The sequence below is a fragment of the Bos grunniens genome, chromosome 13, assembly GCF_055505025.1.
Source record: "Bos grunniens cultivar Pamir isolate PY7600 chromosome 13, Bosgru_T2T1.0, whole genome shotgun sequence".
Lineage (NCBI taxonomy): Eukaryota > Metazoa > Chordata > Mammalia > Artiodactyla > Bovidae > Bos > Bos grunniens.
This window is the reverse complement of record NC_141177.1, coordinates 7,425,736-7,437,895: the sequence shown is the minus strand read 5'-3', so window position 1 is coordinate 7,437,895 and position 12,160 is coordinate 7,425,736. Positions and strand designations below refer to the sequence as shown.

The 12,160-nt window shown below is 44.0% G+C and overlaps 1 protein-coding gene across 1 annotated transcript in view; it reads left to right on the top strand.

Moving 5' to 3' along the window:
- The first annotated feature begins 5,833 nt into the window (after positions 1-5,833).
- Positions 5,834-12,160, top strand: part of NCOA3 (nuclear receptor coactivator 3) — a 122,625-nt gene continuing 116,298 nt past the window's right edge. Inside the window, exon 1 of the mRNA XM_086331494.1 lies at positions 5,834-6,018. The gene's annotated coding sequence lies outside the window, so the exon portion shown is untranslated. The remainder of the gene's footprint in view (positions 6,019-12,160) is intronic.

The following is a 12,160-nucleotide window of genomic DNA, read 5'->3' as shown; positions in this document are numbered from 1 at the left end:
TACCTCTGAAACTAGATTTACTAATTGATAAAATTTTGTTTCATTTGCTTATGTGCACTGTGTGTGCATTTGTGTGTGTGTGTGTATGTGTGTGTGTGTGTTTGTGTATGTGTGTGTGTGTGTGAGTGTGTGTGTGTATTTGTGTGTGTGTGTGTTTGTGTATGTGTGTGTATGTGTGTGTGTGTGAGTGTGTGTGTGTGTATTTGTGTGTGTGTGAGTGTGTGTATGTGTGTGCGTGTGTGTGTGTGTGTGTGTGTGTGTGTGTGTCCCCTATCTGAATCATTTGAGAATAACTTGTAGGAGGCGATTCATCACCCTGGTAGTGTGTTACTTGCATATTCAACACGTGACCCAATTGAACGTAGACCAGTTGAACAAATTCCTCTTTTAAAAAAAATAATTATTTATTTATTTTTTGCCACGTTGGGTCTTCACTGCTGCTCGAGGACCTTCTCTGGTTGTGGTGAGCAGGGGCTAACTCTTGGTTGCGGTTTGCAGGCTTCTCATTGCGGTGGCCTCTTCTGTGGCATAGTGTGGGCTCTCGGGCATACAAGCTTCAGTAGTTGTGACAAGCCATCTCAGCAGTTATGGTGCGTGGGCTCGGCTATCCTGGGGCATATGGAATGACACCAGGGATGGAACCTGGGTCTCCTGCATCGGCAGGTCGATTCTTAACCACTGGAACACCAGAGAAGTCCAACTTTCTCTTTTTTGAATTTGAATCTCAGAACAGGGTGATAAGAAGATGAGATAAAATGATTGATCTTCTCTAGATTTACTGCTGGTCACAGATAAGATGTTCAGGATCTTTGTTTCCCCTAGCTTTTGACATTTCTGGGCCTGATGCTCCAGTTGTTGCTTTGATTCTGTGAGTTCTTGTATATCATTTTACTACCTTCCAGAGTCTGTAGTTGTTGCTGGCCACCCAAGAACCCTGGCATAGCTGCCCTTGAGGAAGTGAGCCCCCACCCTGGGAGCATGCAGGAGAGGCTTTGTGTAATCAGACATGTCATAAGGAGAGTCTCTTAATTTTTGGAGGTCTTTAGCTACATGACATTCTAATCCCATTTGCACCAAATTTATGCTTCTGTGTCCGCCAGGCCAAACAATTTTATTGGAGTAATTTCAGAATTTGAGACTACTCTTCTTGCCTAGTGAAAGTTCTCAAGCACGATTCAACAAAAGTCCACACATGTAGACTATTTGAGTTATCGTTGTTGTATAATAAACCACTGGAAACTTTAGTGGCTTAAAGAACAACCATTTTATTATCTGTCATGATATTGTCGGAGAAGGCAATGGCAGCCCACTCCAGTACTCTTGCCTGCAAAATCCCATGGACGGAGAAGCCTGGTGGGCTGCAGTCCATGGAGTCGCTAAGAGTCAGACACGACTGACAGACTTCACTTTCACTTTTCACTTTCATGCATTGGAGAAGTAAATGGCAACCCAATCCAGTGTTCTTGCCTGGAGAATCCCAGGGACAGGGGGAGCCTGGTGAGCTGCCATCTATGGGGTCGCACAAAGTCGGGCATGGCTGAAGCAACTTAGCAGCAGCATGATATCGTAGGTTGATGGGGCTCAGTGGGTGATTTTTCTTTTCCAGATCTTGTTGATGGGGGCTGTAGGGACTGGAATGTGCAAGAAGGCTGACTCACATGGCTTTTGCCTGGGTCTTTTGCTGGAGCTGTTGACTGGAGTGCTTTAGTTTTCTTTCCCTTGGCTTCTATATGTGGCTTGGCTTCCCACAGCATGGCAGCTAGGTTCCAAGAGGAAGGAAACGGAAGTTGCCAATCTTCTTGAGGCAGGCAGATGTTCTGGTAGCACCTGTCACACTTATCCCTGCTGACCTGGGGCTGAGGGTCTCATTGCCTTGTATGAAGGCAGGGCAGGGCAGAGACAGTGAAACAGGAGGGAAGACGGCAGAGCATATCCTTCAAAAGAATTACAGCCATAGGACAGGACAAAAATTGATTAGAACCAACTAGGTCCAAGATGGCAGAAGATTTGACTTCCAGTATACACTGAGCCTCATCATATGCTCATTCTAACACTTTTGCATGCTAAATGCCACACCTACCAGCACCATGATATTTCTGAGGCTAACCATAAAAGGCCTAAAAAGTGGACAGTGGCCCAATTCCTTGAAAACTCCACCCCTTTCCTGAAATAGTTGGACTAATCCTCCCACTCATTAGCCTATGAAATTACCCAGCCCATAAAAACTAATCATCCTGTATTTCAGGGTCTCTTTTCTCGTGAGATGGCCCATACTCTGTGGAGTGTATTTCTTTCACTTCTCACCTATCACTTTGTCTCTCACTATATTCTTTCTGTGACGAGACATAAAGAACCGGAGCTTCGGGACTTTTATGTGATTCAATCGCTAAGACTCCACACTCCTGATGCAAGGGTCCTGAGTTTGAACCCTGGTCAGGAAACTAGATCCCACATGCATCAAGGAAGACGGAGGTGCCACAACTAAGAAGATCCAGTGCAGCCAATTAAATTGAAAAAAAAAAAAAAAAGACAACGACAACAAAAACAGCCTGTGCGTCATTAAATCCTGAGACCAGGTGTGTGATCTCAATGAAAAGACAGTGGGTTCAGGCTGGGTTTGAGTCCCAGTCTGTTGTGCAGTTTCACCACTGTAACACGTTCGGGTTGGAAGTGACATAACTTAAAATATGTTTTTTCAAAGACCCCTCTAGCGACTGAGTGGGGAATGAATGGCTTGTGTGTGTTCAGTTGCTCAGTCATGTCTGACTCTTTGCAACCTGATAGGCTGTAGCCCACCAGGCTCCTCTCTCCATGGAATTATCCCGGCAAGAATACTGAAATGGGTTGGCATTTTTCCCTCCAGGGGATCTTCCTGATCCAGGGCTCAACCCTGTATCTCCTGTGTCTCCTATAAGGGCAGGTGGATTCTTTGCAGCTGAGCTACCTGGGAAGCCTGAGGAGTGGCTTATAGGATGACTAATGACAGGCAAGGAGAGCAGCTGGCTGCAGTTGTGCAGGTGAAAGGTCACCCGGGGTTGTCTTATTTCATCTCTGGAATCTTAACATGTAACATGGGACTTGGTATCTGATGCTTGATGAGGGGGTGAATGCATCTATGCAGTAAGTATTCAGTTCAGATCAGTGGCTCAGTCGTGTCTGACTCTTTGTGACCCCATGGATTGCAGCACGCTATACTATTGCTAAGCTCTGTTGTGAGTGCTGAGAGAATATGTCAGAGAACAAAACACCCAAAAACTCTACCTTCATGGAGCTTTCAGTCTAGTGGGGAAAAGATATAATTAGCATTAAAACCAAACAAAATTCCATGGTGTTTCTGATGACAGAAAGTGTTGCAGAGAGAAATGAAGCAAGGAAGAGGAGTAGGGAAATCTGGGATTGAAGTGGGTGGGAACTTAAAATAGAGAAAATAGGGAAGGCCTCCCTGAAGCACTGACATTTGAACAATGACTGTGGGGGAACTGAGAGAGTGAGTGATTTGGATTTTCTGGAAAAAAGTGAACGAGGCAGTGTTAGTGTTACTTGCTCAGTCGTGTCTGACTCTTTGTGACCCCATGGACTATAGTCTGCCAGGATCCTCTGTCCATGAAATTGTCCAGGCAAGACTACTAGAGTGGGTAACCTCCCCTTCTCCAAGGGATCTTCCTGACCCAGGCATTGAACCCAGGTCTCCTGCATTGCAAGTGGATTCTTTACCATCTGAGACCAGAGAAGCCCAAGGAATAGCAAATGCAAGACCTTTGAGGCCAGAGTGTGCTAGGTATGTTGGATGGACCCCAAAGGAGTCCAGTATTCCTGAACTACAGTAACGAGTGGATGAGAAGTGGGTGATGAGCTTAGAAAGGGGTGGGGAGGGCAGAGTCAGGTTTTATGGGGCTTTGCAGGTGACTGCAAAGAGTTTGGAAGACAAACCTCAAGTGACTTAGTTTTTTTAACCAGGATCCCTCTGGCTGTTGTATTGAGAAGAGACTCCAGGGGAAAAAGTAGAATGGACGCAGGGAGAACAATGAGAAGGCTCCTGCAATAGACCACGATGCAAACGGTGGTGTATGGAAGCAGGCAGAAGAGTGAGAAGGCTCCAGGAATAGTCCAGGTGGCAAATGGTGATGGTGGAGCTAGCCAAGTGGTTACTTATTTCATTCTGCTGCTGCTAAGTCACTTCAGTCGTGTCCAACTCTGTGAGACCCCATAGATGGCAGCCCACCAGGCTCCTCTGTCCCTGGGATTATCCAGGCAAGAATATGGAGTGGGTTGCCATTTCCTTCTCCAATGCATGAAAGTGAAAAGTGAAAGTGAAGTTGTGAAGTCACTCAGTCGTGCCTGACTCTTAGCAACCCCATGGACTGCAGCCTACCAGGCTCCTTCATCCATGGGATTTTCCAGGCAACAGTATTGGAATGGGTTGCCATTGCCTTTTATCCTCAGTTCAGTTCAGTTCAGTCGCTCAGTCGTGTCCGACTCTTTGCAACCCCATGAATCGAAGCATGCCAGTCCTCCCTGTCCATCACCAACTCTCGGAGTTCACTCAGACTCACGTCCATCGAGTCAGTGATGCCATCCAGCCATCTCATCCTCTGTCATCCCCTTCTCCTCCTGCCCCTAATCCCTCCCAGCATCAGAGTCTTTTCCAATGAGTCAACTCTTCACATGAGGTGGCCAAAGTACTGGAGTTTCAGCTTTAGCATCATTCCTTCCAAAGAAAGCCCAGGACTGATCTCCTTCAGAATGGACTGGTTGGATCTCCATGCTCAAAACATGTTTTATTTTTATTATTATTTTTTGCTGTGGACCGTTTTTAAAGTCTTTGTTCAATTTGTTTCAATACTGTTTACGTTTTGTTTTTTTTTTTTGGCTGCAAGGTGTGTGGAATCTTAACTCCCTGACCAGGGATCGAACCTGTACCCCCTGCATTGGAGGGCAAAGTCTTAACCACTGGACTGCCAGGGAAGTCCCTCAACGTATTTAATACTGGTTCAGTATTATTATCTATTATATAGTCTGTATTAAAATTTCCTCCAAGGTCCTTTTTACAATAAACAAAACCTGGATCCAGTCAAGGTCCACCGTTTGCCTTTGGTTTTTATCTTTCATGCTGTGGTATTTTTGAGTCCAGGCTTGGTATTTTGTAGCAAGCCCCACATTCTGTATTTGCTTGCTTTTTGTTTTTAGTTATATTCAGGTTAGCATTTTTTGGCAAAAATACTACGGAGGGGGCGTTATGTTTTTCCTATTGCATCATATCAAAAAACATATACGTCGATTTGGTCCATTATTGGTGATGCCATGTGAGAGTGATTGACTTGATAGCTTGGTTAAGGTGCTGTCTGCCAGATGGCCCCAGTGCAAAGCAAGCTCCTCCGTTTTGCAGGTGATGAGTACTCCGTGGGATGATACTTTGGGACTGAATATACAGTAAATGTGCTATTGCCCAATAACCTTTCATCCAGTGACTTTATCATCTAATGAACAGCCCTGTGCCTTCCCACCTTGCGCCTGTCTGCTCCTTTGAACACAGGCTAAGAGTGGTCCCTAAGGGATGCTTGTTTTGAGGATCAATGCCTGGCATACAATAAACGCTCCATAAATGTTATTTATTACTGGACGAAAACAAGTATGAAAAAAATTAAGGGCCAGGCTAGGGTTGCACTCCGTACTCCCGGGGTCCGGGGCAGCTCCCAGGCGGTAAGTCAGAGACAGAGGCCCTGACGTCCACGCGGCCACGCCCTCGCGCCGCGGAAGCCAGACCGGGCGGGACCACCCAGCGCCCGGGGCCGCGCAAGGCCCCCTGGGACCGGTAGTGCTGGGCGTGGCCGCAGGACTACATGTCCCGTCGGCCTCCGCGCCGCGGCTCCCGGCGGCGGCCGGTTCAGCCCCTTCACAGTGACGGCGGCGGCCGCGGCGGCTGAGTCGGTAGCGGCGGCGGCGGCGGCGGCGGCTGCTGGCTGAGGAGCGGCGAGTTTCCGATTTAAAGCTGAGTTGCGAGGAAAATGGCGGCGGGCGGTGAGTGGAGATAAAGGAAGAGCGGCGGCGGGCGAGCGGGTGGAGGGCGAGGCGGGGGAAGGAGGGCGAGTCCCCCCGGGCTGCGGTGAGCTCGCGGCTCCGGCTCCGCGGAGGCGCTGAGGGGCGCGCTGCGCGAGGGGCGCGCGGGGACACTTTCGGGGTGTCGGGGCCGCGCCGCTCTCCCGCAGCCTCTGGGCGGCCCGCGGTCGCGGGAAGGGTGTCGAAGCTGGGCGGCAGCTAGCTTGAGGGTGCGAGGGGGGGCGGTCCTCGCGCCGAGGGGGTCACTCCGAGGAGTTTGGGGGAGACCGCGGGGGTCCACTTTTTCCTCCTGTCCCTGAAGTTTTACCCTCTTGCAGCCCTCGGGGTGCTTCTGAAAGCTCCCCACGACCCCCACCTCCCGCCGCCTCCGTGTCTCTCGGTTCTTCAAAGAAGTAGAGGGCGGGGGGAAGCCGCACTGCTCCCCACTCAGCCCCAGCCCAGCCTCCGAGTGGTACCGAGAAGCGGCTGGGATTTTGCTGCCGTGTTTCCTCCTGCACTTGGGGCGTTTTAAGTATTTTTAACCCAGATTATCTGTGGGATTTCCATTTTGGGCACGGATAGATTCTCAGCAGTTTTTCTCAGTAAAAAGGCATTTTTGCTACCTCTGGTGTGAAGGCTGGGAAATGGCAAGTGGAAGTTAGTGAATTAAATTTGGGGCTGGGCTGTCTTTATCATTACTCTCCCACCCCCTCCCCCCTTTTCCATCTCTTATCTTCCTACGTACATTGACTCAATTTGTGATGGTTTAGAGAAACTGTTGGTTTTGCACATGCTTTAGAAAAGCAATCCACGAGTAGTTGGGAGGGCTTAGTTGCTTCCTAGGCAGTTTGAGGGCACTCAGGGTGGAAAAGTTCACCAAAAGAGCAGTTGTGAGCGGCAGAGAGCATCGTCTCGAAATCTCACAAGCAGGAGGAGTTCGGGCTTTTCAAATGGAAAGACAGGGAAAGGTCTGAAATTCTCCTGAAGTAGAAACTTTTTTCCCCCTCCCGAATATGAAGACTTCCTTCTTGATCGTTGTGAACAGCAGCGCTTCAAAGCCAACCTGTTTTTGTTATTAAGCCTGTACCGTAAAGAAACAGGAAGGCGAGTACCAGCTGTCTTGCTGCAGTGGTTTGAAATGGAGTTGAGTGAGATGAGTGAGAGTGCTAGTAGTATTGAGTGAGATTGCGGCATCTCCTCGGTTCAGAAGCCTGGGCTCAGATCCGGCTTACTGGTCCCTGGCTGCAAAAACGCTTCAGTATTTGTTGCAGCAGGTTGTTTAGAGGATGATGGAAGAAACAAAAAAACTTAAGTCTTGTGATTGCCACCTAAACCAAAATGTTAAATAGAAATCTGTAAGTTTTGTGAAAGGTGCTTTCTTGAAAACACATTCAGTTGTTGCTTGTTTGCTTAGTATAGGTTATGCCCCATATAACTGGTCTCGGGACTACTGGGAGGGTACAAAAACATTGAAAATGAGCCTCTCTCCTAATCTAAACCCTCCAGTTCCCATTTCCAGGAGGCAACACCTCTTACTGGTTTCTGGAGTATTCTTGGTGTTTGGAATAATTATTTTGAGAATTTTCGTTTGAAACACACTCCCGTTGGATAGCAAAAGCAGGGAAAGAAAATGAACCAAAGAAAGGGAAAAATGGGTGGGAATACAGTTTCCTTTTTACTATCTTCAACAATTGTTGTTGACCACTAGAGAAGCTCTTCCAAACTTACTGTTTGTGTTGCCTTATCTATTAACACCCTTAAGGAAATAACAATCTGTGGGTCTTCAGGGTGAAGAATCCTGCCAGGGTTCATTGTTTGTATGTAAGATGAAGCCTCCGTTTGTAACATGTAAAATGATACTGAACACTAGCTTCTGTCACTGGAGGTTGCTTCAGGTTCTGCATTTAAATGAGCAGTAATCTAGATTGCCAGCGATCCCAAATTATAGGGGAATTTTATGTATCGATAGAAATGACTTAATTGTCCAATTAGCATTTTTAAAAAGGCATATGCCAGCTTTTGGTACATAGAAGAACGTTTTGGACGTGAGCATTATGGACTAAGTGGGAAGCTGCATTTGTAGAGCAGTTATCGGAAATATGTCTACCTTAAAATATTCTTTCACTCCAGAAGCGTTGAAAATGCATAACAACCCTAGCATAATTAACAAGATTAAAAAAAAAAGTTTTAGGATGGTAGTTTTAAATTTACCAACACTAACAGTTCATTAGAAAAATGATATTAAAGACTAGGGGATTAATGACTCTATTAAATACACATTTTGAAAGTGAATATTCTGTGCTTTTTTTGCCAAGTAGAAATTATTTCTGTACGTTGAAGCCCGCACCCCGCAAATAAGCTAGAATTCATTCAGTACAGAGTGAATGTTCTATAGGACCCTCGATCCTTTTTCTAGGAGACATGTAAATAAAAAATAATTTTTGAAATGATTATGTACCAGTACCTTCTTGATTGGTCATTTGAAATAAACTTTCTGTGTCAGGTATGTCAGGGACATATTAAAGATAAAAAGTTTTATTTTTTCTTTTAAATTCGGTCCTTTGAGCGTTAGCAGTATGATTCTAGAAAAGTTCCTATTGATTTGGAGACTAGTAGGTTTTTGAGAAGTCTCTTAAAAGAATGACTTAACATTTTAGTTTGGACAATAGGATAGGATAAAAAAACACAAACTACTATTGTCCTATGCCTTACCGGTGTTAAAGTAAATGGCTTTAGGGTTTCTTTCTGCATTTTTTTTTTTTTTTAGACTATATAATTTTGAGCCTTGGCCAGAGGATGTGGACAACTTTTGAAAACTTTTAATTTGTTGCAAGTTTAGAATGAATATAGCCTCTAGTGATGATAGGCAGCCAAGTGATCACAGTTTAACAGTTGTTACTCTTTAAATGCTGCCAGGACTAGAAAAAAGTTGCTGATCGTGATTGAAGAGGAGCTGCAGTTTCTTGAAGGTTAAACCAGGGAGTACCTATCCCAGTTTGGTTTGAATTCACTGTATTCTGTGGTGTAGAATATTCCTTTTTTTGCTTTATTGAGTGGTTAAAGCTTTGGGAGCAGGAAATTAGTATTGGAAATGTTTGTTAGCTTTTCTTTTTCCTCATAATTCAGCACATTAAAGTGATAGGTCTGTCTGTAGATTCTCAGGCATAGCATTGAGGTTGAGTGCTGCAGTAAAATGTGGGCATCTTCTTTCATTTTATGAGTGCTTTTTGGGGTGGGGGAGGGGATGACAAGATGAACATTTCACTTAAGGTGGAGGAGGGGCTCTGTTGTAATGAGGTTTAGTCTTTCACTTTATTAATGCTAGGTAAATTCATTTGGCCCATTGGTTTTCTGACAGGGTTTCTGGGAAAAGATTATTTTGAGTTAAAGATGCAGTTTAGCTAGAGCTTAAACTTATTTTCAACTTCCTAACAAATGGTGGAATTGACTTGAGTTTAATCACCTTTCCCTTTCCTACCTTCTGGTGGAGAGTTGTTAAATGAACAGGAAAATGGCCAGAAGATACACAGCGGGAGTTGAACGGAAGGCCTGCAGTGTCTAGAAGGCTGATTTAGCCCCAAACTGGATGATCTTCTTAGACCACATACTGCCAGTTCCCAACTCTGTCAGGGTTAAACTCAGTTTGGTAGTTTCTTTGGCCTAGATCAGGTGACAGGGGGGCAGTAATAAACTACCTGTGGAGTAAATGTTGTGGCTTGGAGGCAAAGGAAAGAAGCCTGACCTGACTGGCAGAGAGGCTTCACCTATTTCGAAGAATAGTGAGCTAGTGTTTCCGTGTTTGTCCTTTTCCTCTTTTTCATTAGGAATGTCTGTGTCCTATTTTTTCTTTTCTGTTAATATTTTTAATTGATGTGTTCTACCAAAGAGTGTGACTTTGTGTTCAGCTATGAAGGAATTCTTTTGAAATTTTAATTTAGTTAGAGCTACAGGTGAGGATTCTGAAACTCTACTTTTTGGAAAGTAGGCTGACTAGATTGCTAAATTTAACCTTTTCATCATGCACAGGATGAAGAGAGAATTTTGGCCCTGGTAGCCCATAGTAATAGGTAATCTAGTGCTCCCTGGGGCTTTGCTTTTGGTGGCTGTGGCAGCTGAGTAGGAGTGGTAGATGGATAGATGGGGGAAGGACTGCAGAAGTCAGCATAATCCTCAATTAGGATAAGCCTCATGGTTAATTGAATGTTGAGTGTACAGGTTAAATCCCATTATAACAAACTCCAGGGGACTGGCTAAATTATTTTGTTGTACTGGGATTCGCTTTATTGACTAAATAAATTGAAATAAATAATTTGAAATAAATTGGTCTTTATATTTTTGTTAGAGATGCTGGAAAGATTTTTGTTTGTTGTTTATGGCACACTGTGTATTGTAAAAGTTGGGAAGCTGTTGTGTGAGCCCGTGTGTGTTTGTTGTCTCACCTTCATTTTTAATGCTTTTGCCTTTAAAAAGGAAGGAACCCTTGGTGAGCTGAGCAGATAATTTGTCCCCCATACTCCCCCCATGTCTCTGTCTAGAGTAACTCCATTAGTTTATCTCAACAACCAAAAAAGTTTATTAGTGAGTACTACTGCCATGATCAAAGTGTGGTGGGAGGAAATGGGAAATCCCCCAGGTTTCCAGGTGACTGCTGCTGGTAATTTTTTTCTGCCTCTGAAAACTTAAAAAAATAAAATTACTTCATTTTCGTGTGACCTTTTCTTTGTCAGTAATAATTAAGGTAACCCTTTTTTGTTCAGCACAGTGTAGTTTGAGATCTTTAGATTTCTATATGGTATTATTTGAAAGAACACATTGGTAAGCTAATCTTTAAGATGCTTCCATATAAATGTGGAATCTTTCAGAAATAGGATTAATACACATATGAGAAAAATACTATTCTTAAATCTTTGCCAGAAATATGCTTTTTTTTCTTTGGTATTTGTCAAACTTGAGGCATTTACATCCTCCTTTCATATCTAAAGCTAGCATTTTTAGTTTGCTGAGAGCTTTTTGATTGGGTGCAGCAAGACATTTTTGAAGTCATTCTTTTAAATAGATGTCCCATGAAGGAGGGAAAAAATCTGAAAGAGGGAATTTCAAAGCAACCCAAGCGGTGTTTTCAAAGTTCTCAAGTCTTGAGAATAATGACTGACTAGTAGGCAGGAAGCCTCAGTTGTATTGTGGTATTGTTCCTCCATCTTGTGCATTTGAGAACTTGAGTACAAAAGAGGAGAAAGCTTGGGGAAGGGGAAGAAAAGGTTTTAACATGCAAGAAAAGGGGAGGGGGGAGACTATTAGTGTAAATGCTCTTTGCTCTTCTGTTTAAGTGAAATCTAAAACCAAATTTTACTTTGAGGGGAAATATTTGTTTATCAAAATCTGAAGGTCTAAAATTGCTATAAATGATAGTTGATATTGGTGGAAAAGAGCTGTGCGATCATATGCTTAGGTTTAAAACAATTTTAACTAGGGAAAAAACCCTACAGGTGCAAGAAAAACCTTTAAAAATATCCCACTTTGTTACTTGAGTAGTGTCATTTGTTAGCTTGTTACTTTGAAAAGAATAGTACCGGTGAAGAGTTTGAGAATAATTTGGAAGTTTGTAGTCCTTGAGAGCAAATTGGCCTCTTCAGGTGCAAAGAGATGGAGTCTGTGATCTTCCAGGGTTCCTTATATTAGAAAATCTTATAAACTTAATACATCATATAAATATGGAGAATGGCCTTAATTTTTTTTTTCCCCCCAAATATTAAATGGTTCGAGCACTTTGTGCCAGATAATGTGCAGATACAGGTTTCTTTGCTGACTCAAGAGTTTGGGGACAGGAAGAGTTTGAGATCTTGACTTCACCCTAGTGATATATGCCACAAGGGCAAAATTTGTGTGTGTGTTTGTGTGTGTGTGTGTGTATGGGGTGGGGCAGGGAGGGAGAGACTCTTCAAACTCTTCCTTCTAGTGTAAGAAAATGAAGTCATATTTTCTTTACTCCCAGTAAAGCTGTCATCAGTGAAATGGATTATTGAATTTAAGTCACTCTGTAGCATAGCTACATCAGCTTGGTTTTGTTTCTAGATTGAAATTTGGCAGCTGTATTCAAAACTGTTTTAAGGATCACCCAGTTTTC